Source organism: Macaca mulatta, chromosome 1 (genome assembly GCF_049350105.2).
Source record: "Macaca mulatta isolate MMU2019108-1 chromosome 1, T2T-MMU8v2.0, whole genome shotgun sequence".
Taxonomy (NCBI): domain Eukaryota; kingdom Metazoa; phylum Chordata; class Mammalia; order Primates; family Cercopithecidae; genus Macaca; species Macaca mulatta.
The window spans coordinates 232,379,963-232,394,724 of NC_133406.1; the positions used below are offsets into that span (position 1 = coordinate 232,379,963).

The following is a 14,762-nucleotide window of genomic DNA, read 5'->3' on the forward strand; positions in this document are numbered from 1 at the left end:
AAGTGGACCATTTTCTTTTGTACAGTACTCTAGTCTAGTTATTATTTCTCCAAATGCTACATACCTTACCCGGCATGTCTATAAATACTTACATTTGTTGCAACATTTTTCTGGAAATCTGTTATTTGGGATGTTTAACTAGATGGGGTGAATGTAAAATGCTCCTAGTTTATTCCTAATACTAGTCAATCATCAAGCATTTACTGAGCTTATTGAGCATGGGGAGAAAATAGGGAGCTGTGGTTGTGCTCCCTGGGATGTCTGAGTGGCTGCCACAGTGCATGTTGGAGGGAAACCAAGTGCCAAACAATGTAGTGTGGACATTAAGTAGTAATGGGAGGATGAGGGCTTGGGGAGTCTTGTGCATCCTGGAAGATTTACACTTGGGGCTTCAAGCTCTTTGAAGGGTGGGTGTTTTCAATGTTAAAACTTGTTTGAAATGCCTTGCCGAAGGAAGTGCTTGAAGTAGCTTTCTTGTCTGTTGAGGTATTTCTCACCACCTGAATCTTTTACAGCATTCCTGCAGAGTGGGGACATCTAACCCATTAAATGGAGCCATTGTGGTTTTAAACAGTTCCATTTTTGGGGCCACCTTCCTTTTATTAAGCTGAAATCTGCATCACTTCACCTTCCATACATTGTCCTGATCTCATCCCTGGGAGACTTAGAGAATTATTGCTGTAACATCTTCCTCACAGAGGCTCTTCATGTGGGCCTGTGGAGTTGGCATACCCGCTGCCCGGGCTTCTGGCTACAGGATGCTCAGGCCTCTGCTTCCTGCAACAGCCATTCTGGATGAGGTCTTGTGGACCTTTATCATTCGGCCCTTTGTGAAACTTAATGTCTACAAAGAGAAGAAAGTGGCAACAATGGCCCCAGCTGGCGTCCCCCAGCCAGGGTGGCCCCCCCTCCCCTGCCCAGCCCTCCTTCACCCAGCAGGCAGGCAGGCAGGCATGTGTGTTAACTCAGTGCCTGCTGTGTGTGCACCAGTGCACAGTTCCTAGACTGACATAAAATCACATATATGTTGTGTTTGTTCTGTTGAGTTGAACTTGTCTTCATCCCAGCTGTCATTTCCCACAATGAGAAAGCATTAGTGTTTGGATTTAGTAAACAAAACAAAACAAAAAAAATTGCCTGATTGAATAGTGCATACCCAGACTAACCATTAATTACATGATTTCGACACTTAGAATGTACCTGAGCACAGATTTCCAGTGCCAAAGCACAGCATCATCATGCATGAAATAGTGGTCTCTGCTCCTGGCAGAGGGACCAGTAGCTTTGATCATGTCCCCAGGCCCTCCCCAGGAACTTGTCCATGCTGATAATCTTAGCATCAGTTAATTTCTCAACCCATTCCTACATGTTTTGATAAACTGTGGCTAAAGATTAAGATAGCAACCATTTAGCAGACATATGCCTTCATGTGTGTGCTGCTTTTGTTTCAAATCAGCTGTTGAAAGCAAAGCTTGAATGACAGAGTTCTCCCTTCTGCCCCCTCATAAACAAAAATTCTGGAAATGAACTGTTCACAGACTGGCCTAGGAACCCTGGATTTTAAGGTAAAATCATTGCTTTGGTATTTGCTGTCAGTCCAAATTGGACTTTCTGCCTTTCACTGAGCCTTCCCCCACTTCTTTTTTTTTTTTTTTTTTGAGATGGAGTCTTGCTCTGTTGCCCAGGCTGGAGTGCAGTGGCCGGATCTCAGCTCACTGCAAGCTCCGCCTCCTGGGTTTACGCCATTCTCCTGCCTCAGCCTCCCGAGTAGCTGGGATTACAGATGCCCGCCACCTCGCCCGGCTAGTTTTTTGTATTTTTTTAGTAGAGACTTGGTTTCACCGTGTTCGCCAGGATGGTCTCGATCTCCTGACCTCGTGATCCGCCCGTCTTGGCCTCCCAAAGTGCTGGGATTACAGGCTTGAGCCACCGCGCCCGGCCGCCTTCCCCCACTTCTATTCCTCTCCCCAAAACAGTGCTGCTCACAGGAACTGTATCCCAGCAGAAGTGTGGACAGTTCTGCTTTTCTCTCTGCTGCCTCATGCGGTTGTTAGAACAGGCTAATTCAAGCTAAAGTAGGCAGTATAGCTTTTCATTCTGTTTACTATTGCTGAATAACAGGAGAGCAAGGGCAGAAGGTATGGTAGATAGCTCAGCTTTACAACCATTGTCCGGGCTAAACCTGAATCCTTAGGAATCCGGTTGGCCATTCCTCTTCTCAAACACTGTACTCCCTCTGCTGGTTTTGAGACAACTGATACTTCCTTAAGAAGTGTGAGGCTCTGCCTTCAAAACGGCACAGTCTCTTTTCTCCAGATCTGCAACTATGTGTGTTGCACACACACAAAGAAGACAGTTCTTTCTGGCTGTGGGGAAATGATTTCAGTTCTTGGGCAAGGATGGCAAGGAATAAACGTAGAAGAAATTCCTTTCTGATACCATTCTCCTACCTCACATCCTAACCCCAAATCATTGCAGGACATTTAGATTTGTTTGGGGACCCCCAAACACAGCGCTCTCTGGCGTTGTATTCACTTCTACTTGTTTTCTTTGACCACCACCACCCCTGCCCCAAGCCCAGCCTCCACCTCCCTGCAGCACTCACGACAGGAGTCATTTTTTATAGCACACATAACCTTTACACCAAAAGGAAAAAGTGCACTGCTTATAACAAAATGAATCTCTTTTCTGCTTTTATTTTGAAAAGTCCTCCCTGTTTAATGTGGAGGATATTCGTGCTAAAAGCCTGTTCCAAGTAGGCATTTGTGCGTCCCAGAGGAACTTTTGATTTATTTCCTTAACTCTGCCCTCCTTTCTCTGTGGTTCAGAAACGTTTAATGATGTGTGAAGCTCGGAGACTTCAGTGCGAAACAGTAGTCGTTTTAAGAACCCCTCCCACTATATAAAAGGCCTGCCAGTTTCCACATGCTGGGTTTTTGACTCTCTGAAAGGCTGACCTCTTACAAATTTTGGTTGTACAGCAGGGCATCCTGGGTTGGGGCCTTGATAATGCTTTTGTGAAATCTTTTTTCCTCCTCCTCTCGCTCTCTTTGAAAGTTGTAATGAAAATTCCGGGCTCTTGGCCAGCCTGTGGGATGTGATACAGTAGAAATGTTTCTGGTGCCCTTTGTTACTGCTCGGCTTTGATTAGGCTTATTTCCCGTAAGCTTGATTTTGCTAGCCCTGCCCCCACCCGCTTTTTTTTTTTAATGGCTGAGGAGGTTAACTTAGCCAAGGTTAGGTGTTTTATTATGCAGGCTGCTTCAACCTAGTGGAGTCACTGTGGCCGGGCTTTTGTGGCAGAGAGAGACGAGGGGAAACTATGTTTTCCCTCCGTGTTTGCATTTCTCCCGCCCGAAGGCTGCCTTTTACTTTTAGTGCCAGTCTTCATAGAAGGTAACAAGCTAGGTAAGCTATGTTGGTTTCCCGTTTCTTTACTCAGAATGTTTCAGGAAACCATTGTACAACTTGTCTTGAGATTTTGTTAGTCAAGGTAAAAATCATGGTAGACCTCCCTTTGGGGTTTCTGCCAGGTGGAGGGCGAGGCCTTGAGGGCAGCAGTTAACAGCGACATGCCTTTGATCCTCCCTGTGGTTCTCTGTTTCAAAAGAAAGAAGTGGTTGCAGCTTTAAAAAGGTTTTTAAATGCTGCTTTGACCTTGTATTTATAGCTCTTTCGTTCTTGCAATTAAGAATATTTTATAGACATCAGCTCAGCAGTCATCCCCATAAGTCTATTAGGGCTGCCAGTATCACTCCACATGCACAGGTGGAGAAACTGAGGCACAGTGATACTAAAAATGGCACCCTCACAGGTCTTGTCCAGGTCATGGAGTAGGGATGAATCAAGAACTAGGGCCTTTAGAGGTAGGCTTCCCCCACAGAACCTCTGTGGTAAGTGCTTGCATTTGGGACAAGGTTTGCTTTTTATAGAAAAAAAAAAAGTGGGATTTTATTATCATAGAAATTCTTTATTCACAGTAGGATTCCTTGGCCAACTTATAAATATATGTGCTTGCTTTGTATCCTAGAGCTGTTGAGATGCGAACTGTCTCATAAGGTAGCAAAGGGCACTGTGATGGAAGCTTCTGTTTGATCGGTGTCCTGGAATCTGCTCCGTCCCCTTCTCTGGGCAGAAATGTGGTCCTGCTTCCTTCTGGGTTTAGGTCCTGGGAGCCTGTCACAATTCTGTCACACAAAAAGAGAATTCTGTAATGACCATCACAGCTGTATCATTTCAAGGTTCTATGCTAAAAATGTGCAGATCACCAAACAGTTGGCCACTAAGAGAACCTGTACCACAGAGGGTTTCCTAATGCGAATGCCCGCCCCAAACCCTGCAGACAGCACTTTCTGGACTTTATCCTCCGTGTTCATTAACTTTCCACTGATTTAACAGTTCTAACCAGAGTTATTCTTGATCTTTGATGAAGTGGATTTTTGAAACTTGGGTGTTTTGTTGTGGAGATGATGCAGGGCCCTGTAGCACATTTGTGGCAGGGTTCTTTTCACTCCTTCCACAAAGTTGTATGAACTCGGACTTTTACCTGGGCTGAAAATATGGTCTACAATTATATATGTATATAATACTTCTTAGATTTTTTAAGATTCTAACTGGACTAAATGGAATTCTCAATTTTCAACCTGTTCTAGTTATTCTGAACTATTCTCCCTCTCACAAAAACACATGCAGATACACAGAAATTTATTTTGTGTGTAACACTTGACTTTCAAAAAGTTTGGGTTATTCTATGCATAATTTTTTAAAAAACCATTTGGTTTAAAATAATTTCAAACTTCAAGAATTTGCAAGAAGAGTATACAGCATTCCCATATATTCTTTACCTAGATTCTCCAAATATTAACATCTTAACACATTATTTAACCCTCCTTTTGTGTGTGTGTGTGTGTGAGTGTGTGGTTTTTTCCCCCACATGAACCATTTGAGAGTAAGTTGCAGACCTGTTGCCCCTTTATTCCTAAAAATGCACCTTAAAAAATCAAAAAGTTGCAGTACTGCCTTTTTCTCCTTAAAATATTAATCTGACTGGGGACAGTGTCACGCCTATAATCCTAGCACTTCTGGAGGCCAAGGAGGGAGGATTGCTTGAGTCCAGGAGTTCGAGACCAGTCTGGGCAACATCGTGAGTCCCTGTCTCTACAAAAAAATAAAAATAAAAAAATTAACCAGGTATAGTGCCACGCACTTGTAGTCATTTGAACCCAGGAGGTCAAGGCTGTAGTGAGCTGTGGTCACACCACTGCACTCCAGCCTGGGAAACAGTGAGACCCTGTCTCAGTTTTAAAAAAATGTGAATCTGGTAGATTGACTCACTTAGAATCCTACTACTACAGTTAAAAATCGTGATACACTTAAGTTTGGCTTTGTAGTTGTTAGGGGGAGAGGGAAGGGGTGTGTTTTTAGTAATTTTTTCCCCCCTTGAAAACGCAGAAGAATATACAGTAGGAAATTAAAATCAGGCCAGCCGTGGTGGCTCACACCTGTAATCCCAGTACTTTGGGAGGCTGAGGCGTGCAGATCATGAGGTCGGGAGATTGAGACCATCCTGGCTAACATGGTGAAACTCAGTCTCTACTAAAAATACAAAAATTAGCTGGGCGTGGTGGCGCGTGCCTGTAATCCCAGCTACTCGGGAGGCTGAGGCAGGAGAATCGCTTGAACCAGGGAGTCGGAGGTTGCAGTGAGCCGAGATCGCGCCACTGCACTGTACAGCCTGGCAACAGAGTGAGACTCCGTCTCAAAAAAGAAAAAGAAAGTCAGTAATTCCATCACTAAGAGATGACCACTAATTAACAATTTGACCCATATTCTTCAGACTGTTTCTAGGCATTTATCAATAAATATTTTAAACAGAAATGGCCTCATTCTGTTCTATAACCTAATTTTTTATTTTATTTTTATTTTATAACTGTTTAAAACTTATCTATATTGATCTTTTGCTTAAAGCATGTATCTGTGGAGTCATTTTTGATGGTTACATTTTAAAAGACGTCATAATGTTATTAACCAACTTCTAGTTTTGAACATTTGTTTTCCGTTTCTGGGGTATTTTGTGGGGAGCGGTTACTGCTGCAAAAAAAAAAAATTCTTAATAAGTGACTTTGTTTTATTTTGGGGCAGTTATTTCCTTAAGATTCATTCCTAGAAATATTTATTTGAAGTAGTATGTGCATTTTTAAGGCCTTTGGTAGCCAGTGCCTTGTGTCCTCCTGAGAGATTATATTGAGCATACTGCTACCAGCAGAGCCATGCTCACCTCTCACTCTTGACCATCAGTCACTATTCTTTCAGTGTTTTAACTTAGCCTGCAGTCTTCTTTGTCTTCAAAAACTTTATGATACTTCAGACAACACCTCTGCTACTCCCCTGTCCACCCCCATCCCCCAAAAAAGGAAACCCAAAAAACCGACATATAGTCAGTTGGTTTATTCCAAAGAAGTGGCACAGGGACCAGGGGCTTCATCTCCCCAGCTCTGGCAATATTTTGGTGACTGTCTAGGGCTGATAGTCATCCTCAAGGAGGGTGGGGTGAGGAGCCAAGCTTTCAGGACCGAGCTTGGCTCTGTATCACCTCACCCAGAGCAGCCTTCCGCCTGGCCCTGACACGGTCGGCACAAGTCTGCTGCCATCTAGCCCACCTTTGTAAGTAGCTGTATAGATTGTCGGCCCTGGTGTGCTTTTACTGTGGTTTTTGATTACCCAAGGACTCTTCTTCTCTCTCACTCTGTTAATCAAGAAGTAGCTTAATCTGGTCAACAATTACTGTGGGAGAGTAATCTCAGATTAGAATCTGTGAGACACTCTGCTTTTAAAAACCGAGGATGATTTGAAATTAAAAAGCTAAGGTTTTGGCCAGGCTGACACCTGTAATCTCGGCACTATGGGAGGCTGAGGCAAGAGGATCACTTGAGGCCAGGAGTTGGACACCAGCCTGAACCTAGTGAGATTCTGTCTCTATGTTCTTAAAAAAAGCTGGGCGCAGTGGCTCAGGCCTGCAATCCCAGCACTTTGGGAAGCCATGGCGGGCAGATCACAAGGTCAGGAATTTGAGACCAGCCAGGCCAACATGGTGAAACCCCGTCTCCAAAAAATACAAAAATTAGCTGGGTATGGTGGCGCATGCCTGTAGTCTCAGCTACTAGGGAGGCTGAGGCAGAATAATTGCTTGAACCCGGGAGGCAGAGGTTGCAGTGAGCTCAGATCACGCCACCGCACTCCAGCTTGGGCGACAGAGCAAGACTCCATCTCAGGAAAAAAAAAAAAAAAAACTGGATCATTGGTTTAAGTACCCCTTTCCCAGCACCAGCACCTCCCCATGGCAGTTTTACAGGTGAATATACTCAATATTTAATTAACAAATCTTTAAGCTATTTCTCAGAGACGAGGAAAAGAAGGCAAGCTTCACAACTTTTTTTAAAAGGCTAAGTTTAACCTTGATCTCAAAACCATGTAAATACAATGTAAGAAGGAAACATTTTTGTAGGCCAGTCTCTCTCTTCGCTAAGCAAAACATAAAATGTCTTAAGTGGAATATTAACAAACTGAACCCAGCAATGTATGAAAAGTACTACATGGCAACCAAGTAGGATTTATCCCAGGAATGCAAAGATAGTTTACCATGAAAGACTCTAGTCTTATGTTCCAGCTTTCTACCGTCGCATGACATACCATCTCAAACCCATCCAAAACGGTATAAAACAACCTTTTTGTTCTGTTCATGGATTCCACGGTTCAGGAATTTTGAATGGGGCAGTAAGGGTGTCTTTGTGCCGTGATTTCTGGGGCATCAGCTGGGAAGACACAAATGGCTGGGTGTGACATAAACAGCTGTGATCTTCTTTACTCACACGTCTGCCACCTGGCTGTGATGGTGACTCTGAGGCTGGGCTCAGCTGGGATGGAAACCTGGAATACCTATACTTGGCCACTGCATTTGGCTTGGGCTCCCCACAGCAAAATGGTTGGCTGCATTCTGTGGCCGTTTCTGACCTAGCCTTAGAAGTTACACAGTATTGGCCAGGCGCAGCAGCTCATGCCTGTAATCCCAGCACTTTGAGAGGCCGAGGCAGGCGGATCATGAGGTCAAGAGACTGAGACCATCCTGGCCAACATGGTGAAACCTTGTCTCTACTAAAAGCACAAAAATTTGCTGGGTGTGGTGGTGCACACCTGTAGCCCCAGCTACTCAGGAGTCTGAGGCAGGAGAATCACTTGAACCCGGAGGTTGAGGCGGAAGTTGCAGTGAGCCAAGATCACGCCACCGCACTCCAGCCTGGTGACAGAGCAAGACTCTGTCTCAAAAAAAAAAAAAAAAAAATTAACACAGCATCACTTCTACTGTATTGTATTGTTTACAAAACAATCACTAAGTCCAGTTCACATTCAAGGGAAGGGAAAGTAGGCTTTTTTTTTTTTTTTTTTTTTTTTTTAAGATAGGGTTTTGATGTCGTTTAGGCTGAGTGCAGTGGCATAGTCACGGCTCACTGCAGCCTCGACCTCCCAGGCTCAAGCAGTCCTCCCACCTAAGCCTCCCGAGTAGCTGGGACTACAGGTGCATGACGCCATGCCTGGCTAATATTTTTATTTTTTGTAGAAATGAGAACTGTCTCTGTTGCCCAGGCTGGCCTCGAATTTCTGGGTTCGAGTGATCCTCCTGTCTCAACCTCCCAAAGTGTTGGGATTATAGGCATGAGCCACTGCACCCAGTTATAGATCCCATCTTTATTTATTTATTTTGAGACAGTGTCTCACTCTGTCGCCCAGGTTGGCGTGCGGTGGCAGGATCTCGGCTCACTGCAACCTCCACCTCCCGGCTTCAAGCAATTCTCCCTCCTTGGGCTCTGGAAGACCCCATCTTTTGATGGAGAGTGACAAGGTCACATTAAAGACTGTGTGAGGTGGGAGACACTGTTTCGGCTGTCTTTGAAAATGTAGTTTGCCATTCACTGAGAAATCATATAATTCACTGAGAAACAAGTGCATTTGTTTCCATAGCTGCATAAAATTCAGTGGGCGAAATGCAGCGTTCCTTGTAATGATGGCTTATAGGAGACTAGGAATGACAGGACATCTCCTTAATGTGAAAAATAATAACTTCCAAAACTATATTGTCATATATATTTATATATGTGTGCATATGTGTGTGTGTATATATATATATATTTTTTTTTTTTTTTGAGAGAGAGAGTCTCACTGTGTCTGGAGTGCAGTGGTGCAATCATGGCTCACTGCAGCCTCGACCTCCTGGGCTCCCGTGATCCTCCCACTTCAGCCTCCTAAGTAGTTGGGACTACGGGTGCACGCCATCACGCTTGGATAATTTTTGTTTTCTTTTTTTCTGGTTTTTTTTTTTTTTTTTTTTTTGAGATGGTGTTTCACCATGTTACCCAGGGTGGTCTCTAACTCCTGGATTCAAGCGATTACTGTTTCCTCAGCCTCCCAAAGTTCTGGGACTTTAGGCGTGAGCCACACATGTAGCCCCTGTGCATCATAATTAATGGTGAAACTGTCAGTCCTTCACTGAAAATAAAGAGCAAAATAAGGTTGCCTACTGTCATCACTAATATTATTAGACTTTTTACTCAGATTTCTATATGACACAATTGGACAAAGACCCTATATATGTGTGTTTATGTAAAAGTATGTAAATATATGGCCAGGTGAAGTCACTCACTCCTGTAATCTCAGTGCTTTGAGAGGCCAAAGAGGGAGGATCACTTGAGGCCAAAATTTCAAGACCAACCTGGGTAACATAGAAAGACCCCATTTCTACAAAAATAAAAATATTAGCCAGCCATGGTGGCGTGTGCCTGTAGCCCCACTACTTGGAAGGCTGAGGTGGGAGGACTGCTTGAGGCCAGGGGTTCAAGTTACAGTGAGCTGTGATCATACCTCTGCACTCCAGTCTGGGCAACAGAGCGTGAGTTTGTCGAACTATAATATATATGTATACACACACACAAATACACACACAAATATATATGACACAGGAATAGAAAGAAGAGGCAAAACTGATTTGTTTGTAGGTGATGCATTTAACCACATTAAAAATGTAGAGACTTAATTACTGGAACAAATGAAAATATAGAAAAATTTTACTGTTTAAAGATTTTTTAAAAATCGGTAGTGTTCCTGTGGACCACCACCAACAAAGTAGAGAATGTAATTTATTGAAAATACGGAGCCAGGCCGGGCGCGGTGGCTAACGTCTGTAATCCCAGCACTTTGGGAGGCCGAGGTGGGCAGATCACCTGAGGTCAGGAATTCGAGACCAGCCTGACCAACATGGAGAAACCCCATCTCTACTAAAAATACAAAATTAGCTGGGCGTGGTGGCGCATGCCTATTACAATCCCAGCTACTAGGGAGGCTGAGGCAGGAGAATCGCTTGAACCTGGGAGGCGGAGGTTGCAGTGAGCTGAGATCATGCCATTGCACTCCAGCCTGGGCAACAAGAGTGAAACTCCATCTCAAAAAAAAGATATGCAAATTCTTTATTTAAAAAAAAAAAGACATAAAATATTAAAAGATCTAAAAAAAAAGCATAGATAAATGGAGAGATGGTGTGTCAATGTTGATGGAAAAAGTACTCTACATTATAAAGACATCCTTACTCTCTCATTACTACATCATTTCAGTCACAGTTTTAACAGGGTTTTTTGTGGAGCCAGCAGACTGATCTGTGTGGTAGAATAAAGATCCAAGAATAGCAAGAAAATTAAGTAAGAAACAAGGAAGATAGGCTTTGTCCAAATGAACTAAGACTTACAAAGTTAGAGTAATTAAGACCTGGTGGTCTTGATGCAAAATAGAGACGTCAGTGTAATGGGGGCAGAACTATGTGATATCCGTGGGGAACTAACGAATTATTCAGTAAATGGTTTGGGACCAATGGGCTTAGCTGGCATAGGAACAAAATACAATAAGATTATAACTTCCAGATAAGTTAAAGCCAGGACAAACAAAACTTTAAAACTATAAGGAAACAGAACATTTTAATGTTCCATGAGTAGGGAAGGGTTTATAAGAAATAGTACAAAAAGTACAACTCAAAAAGTAAGTGATAATATATTTATCTATATTAAGACTTAAAAAGTCTGTGTTTCATAGGGAACCATAAAGCTAGAAAAAAGTGACAGACTGAGAGAAGATATTTATAGCATAACAGAATTAGTATCTAGAATGCATGAAGAACTTGTATAAATCTGTAATAGATACAACTAGTTCAGTAGAAAAATGGGTGAAAGATGAGAACAGGCAGTTTTATCTGAGGAAATCTGAAAAGTCTGGAAAGTTTTGCAGCCTCACTAACAAATAGGGAAATGCAAATTAAAATGCACATATTACTTCACACCCATTATATTTACAAAAAAGTTTATCAGTTTTAAGTAGAAATGAGGTTGTTGAAAAGCAGGGACACTCATGTACTCTTAGTGGCCGTGCACATTGATGCACCTGTTTCCTGTTGAGACATAAAGTAAAAATCACAGGTATCTGTAAAAATAGCAAATTTTTTGTAGTATAGCAAGGCCCTGTGCCTGATTCCATGGGTGTAGTGGATTGCATACCCAGCTGGTCTTCAGAGTCACCTGACAAAATCTGTTTTTAAGCTGCGTATTTTCTGGTGATCTTCCAGATTTGAGGAACACTCCTCCCCTACTCTAGAGTTCAGTGAATACTTCACTGGGGAGTCAAAACATAAATACGCATCGTAAGTAATAAAAAGGAAAAATCATTTAAGACTGGTAACAGGTGTTAGAAGCACTACGTGATTAATTGCCAAATAAATTGTAGAGGTGGTCGTTGTTAATAGAAGGGGATCTTATTTTACACTGGGGTGGTCAAGACACACTTTAGGAAGAAGCTGAAAATTGGACTAGGCCTTGAGTGATGGGGAGACGGTGAGAACCAGCCCTGAACAAAGCACACAGGAGAGCAGAGCCATGGAGATTCATCAGTCACACTCAGTACTAACCCCCTTGCCTGAGAGTCAAGACCTTTTATACTGTGGTCCAAATCAGCTTTTCCAAGCCCCTTCCCTGCTGCTTTTCTTTCTGCACTTCTGGCCCTTGCCAAACACTCAGACTTCCTGTCTGCCGTTTTCCTGCAGTGTTCTGCCCAGAATGCCTGCCCTTCTCTTACTCCATGTGGAAATGCTCTGTTTTTAAACTTAATTTCCTTCATTAATCTTTCTCTAATCTGAAGAGGATATAACTCCTTTGAACACCCCCGTAGAACATCGTGCCTCTCTTAGGGCCCTTCTCTGGCTCTGCTTTGTCTTATGACTCCCTTTTTGGATTGAGCTCCTGAAGGCAAGGACTGTCTTACTCATATTATCTCCATCATGGTGCCTTGCACCTAGATGCTCAAGAAATATTTGTATTATTGAATTAAAGTTGAAAGTTGCAGTCAATCTTTTGAAGATTATTCTGGCAGCAGTGTGTATCAGAGAATAAAGAGCCTGAAATCAGAAAGTACAAATAGCAGAAGATCTTAGTCTCTGTGAATGAGAACGCTGAGAGCCTGAAGTCAGGGGATGGTGTCCAGTAAGAATGGGAAAGATCAGAAGAGCCAGGAACTTACTGCATATAGGGGAGGAGGTAATAATGGTCTAAGGAGCATGGATCCTCAAGGCTTAGAGAACTGAGAAGCCAGCAGGAAATAAAACTTAGCACAGTTGGGTTAGTGCCATTTTGGTGACAGTTTCATGTGTTTTTTTGTTTGTTTGTTTTGTTTTTTGTTTTTTGTTTTTTTTTTTACATTTTCATGTGTGAGCATGATTTTGCTTAACATGAGTTTGGTAAATGTGATCAGAAAGGTTTTGTTCCCTGGTACATTTTACAGAATGGTTGCTAAGCCAGCAGAACTCAGAATTGGGTTCAAATCCCAGCTATCCCACTCATTCTCTGGGGCTTTGGGGTAAGTCTGTTAGATGCTGTAAAATTTAGGTTCCTCAGTAATGAAATGGGGGCACAAATAGAACCTCCCTCAGAGTCGTAGTGAACGTCAAATAAGGCAGCAGTGATTGAGCTCTTTTTAGGCACTAGACATTGTTCTAAGCACTTGAACTTACTTAACCTTCATAGCATCTCCATGAGGCAAGTGGTGGTGTTGCCATCACAATACATGTGAAGACAAAGGAGGCAGAGAGATGATGATGACTTGACAAAGAACACGGAGTTCACACTGAATCGGAACTGAAACTTGGGCAGTGTGGCTGCAGAGCACCCAGTCTTGGCTGCTGTGCTGTTTCTGACTCAGTATCTGTCACATAGTAAACATTCCATTAGAATCAGCTCCTGTTTCTCCTCCCAGGGAAGACACACATTACATTTTGCCTGAGATAACTGTCTCACCAGATGTGTATACAGTCACGTGGTAGACAGGAAAGCACATTTGTGAGTGTTAGTTCTCATGGTCCTTTGGGTTTTCCCTTACCTTTAAAATGCAAAGATGCTGTTGAAAGTGAATAAACTGACACTGTGGAGAAAGCATGATGTATCACACAAAATGCCATTGTGGAAAAAGTTCATTTTGACTGCTTAATGAGGGGAAAGGGGTCTCCTTTGGGGACGATGAAAGTGTTTTGGAATTAGATGTGAGGGCTGTACACATTGTGGATGTATTAACTGCCTCTGAATTGTAAACTTTAAAAGATTAATTTTATGTTGTGTGAATTTTACCTCAATAACAATTTTTTTAAGTTAATTCGAGTTGGGTTTTACTTCTGGAAATTACAAAGAGGAGTAGTGGGCAATACTTTATGCTGTTAAAATTAAACTTGACTGGCCGGGCGGGGTGGCTCAAGCCTGTAATCCCAGCACTTTGGGAGGCTGAGACGGGCATATCACAAGGTCAGGAGATCGAGACCATCCTGGCTAACCCGGTGAAACCCCGTCTCTACTAAAAAATACAAAAAAAAACTAGCCAGGCGAGGTGGCGGGCGCCTGTAGTCCCAGCTACTCGGGAGGCTGAGGCAGGAGAATGGTGTAAATCCGGGAGGTGGAGCTTGCTGTGAGCTGAGATCCGGCCACTGAACTCCAGCCTGGGCGACAGAGCGAGACTCTGTCTCCAAAAAAAAAAAAAAAAAAAAATTAAACTTGACTTATTAGACGGCTGACTGCTTTCATTGTTATCCACGACTGAAAAGGAGATGAAAATCCTGCTTGTAGCTGAGCAATCTTTAGAAGTCTGCTACGTTCCTCCCAAATTCCATCACTCTAGTCAAGAGTAAGAGGATTTGATAATAGGGGACTGGTTTCCTCTCGGCTCTGTGATAACTGGGGACTGATTCCAGGAGGACAGGTACTTTGTATGTGAGTTTTCATGTACTTCACATTATGTCCATGTCACATTCTTCAACTTGATCAGCTTTTGAATTTTGGCACAGACAATAAACTCCACATTGAATTCAGCTCTAGAAGCTGGGATTCAAATTTGACCCCAGAATGGACCCCAAGTGATAGGACAGCAGCTCTTCCCCCTCCCACTTTCCTGATGGTAGGAACAGGAGAATTAGCATAGGTTGTCAAGAGATGATCTCTGCCCAGTTGTTCTGTGCCTTCTCATTTGTCACTAAGGCTCTTGCCCTTGCTTGAAGGCTTTTGCTAATGTTCCTTGGGGGACAAGGTCTTTCTCTGGAATCCATTCAAGGTGGGTAGTTAATGGAATGGCTGTCCTTTAAGCACAGAGAGAGGGGTGGTGTCCCCTATGCCTTACAGAGCAGAATAATAATAATGAAA

The 14,762-nt window shown here is 43.0% G+C and overlaps 1 protein-coding gene across 36 annotated transcripts in view; it reads left to right on the forward strand.

Annotated features, from left to right (window-relative positions):
• Window positions 1-14,762, forward strand: part of RERE (arginine-glutamic acid dipeptide repeats) — a 469,651-nt gene that overhangs the window by 411,773 nt on the left and 43,116 nt on the right. Inside the window, exon 1 of one of the 36 annotated variants that reach the window (XM_077989817.1) lies at window positions 3,249-3,396. The gene's annotated coding sequence lies outside the window, so the exon portion shown is untranslated. 36 annotated transcript variants of the gene reach the window in all.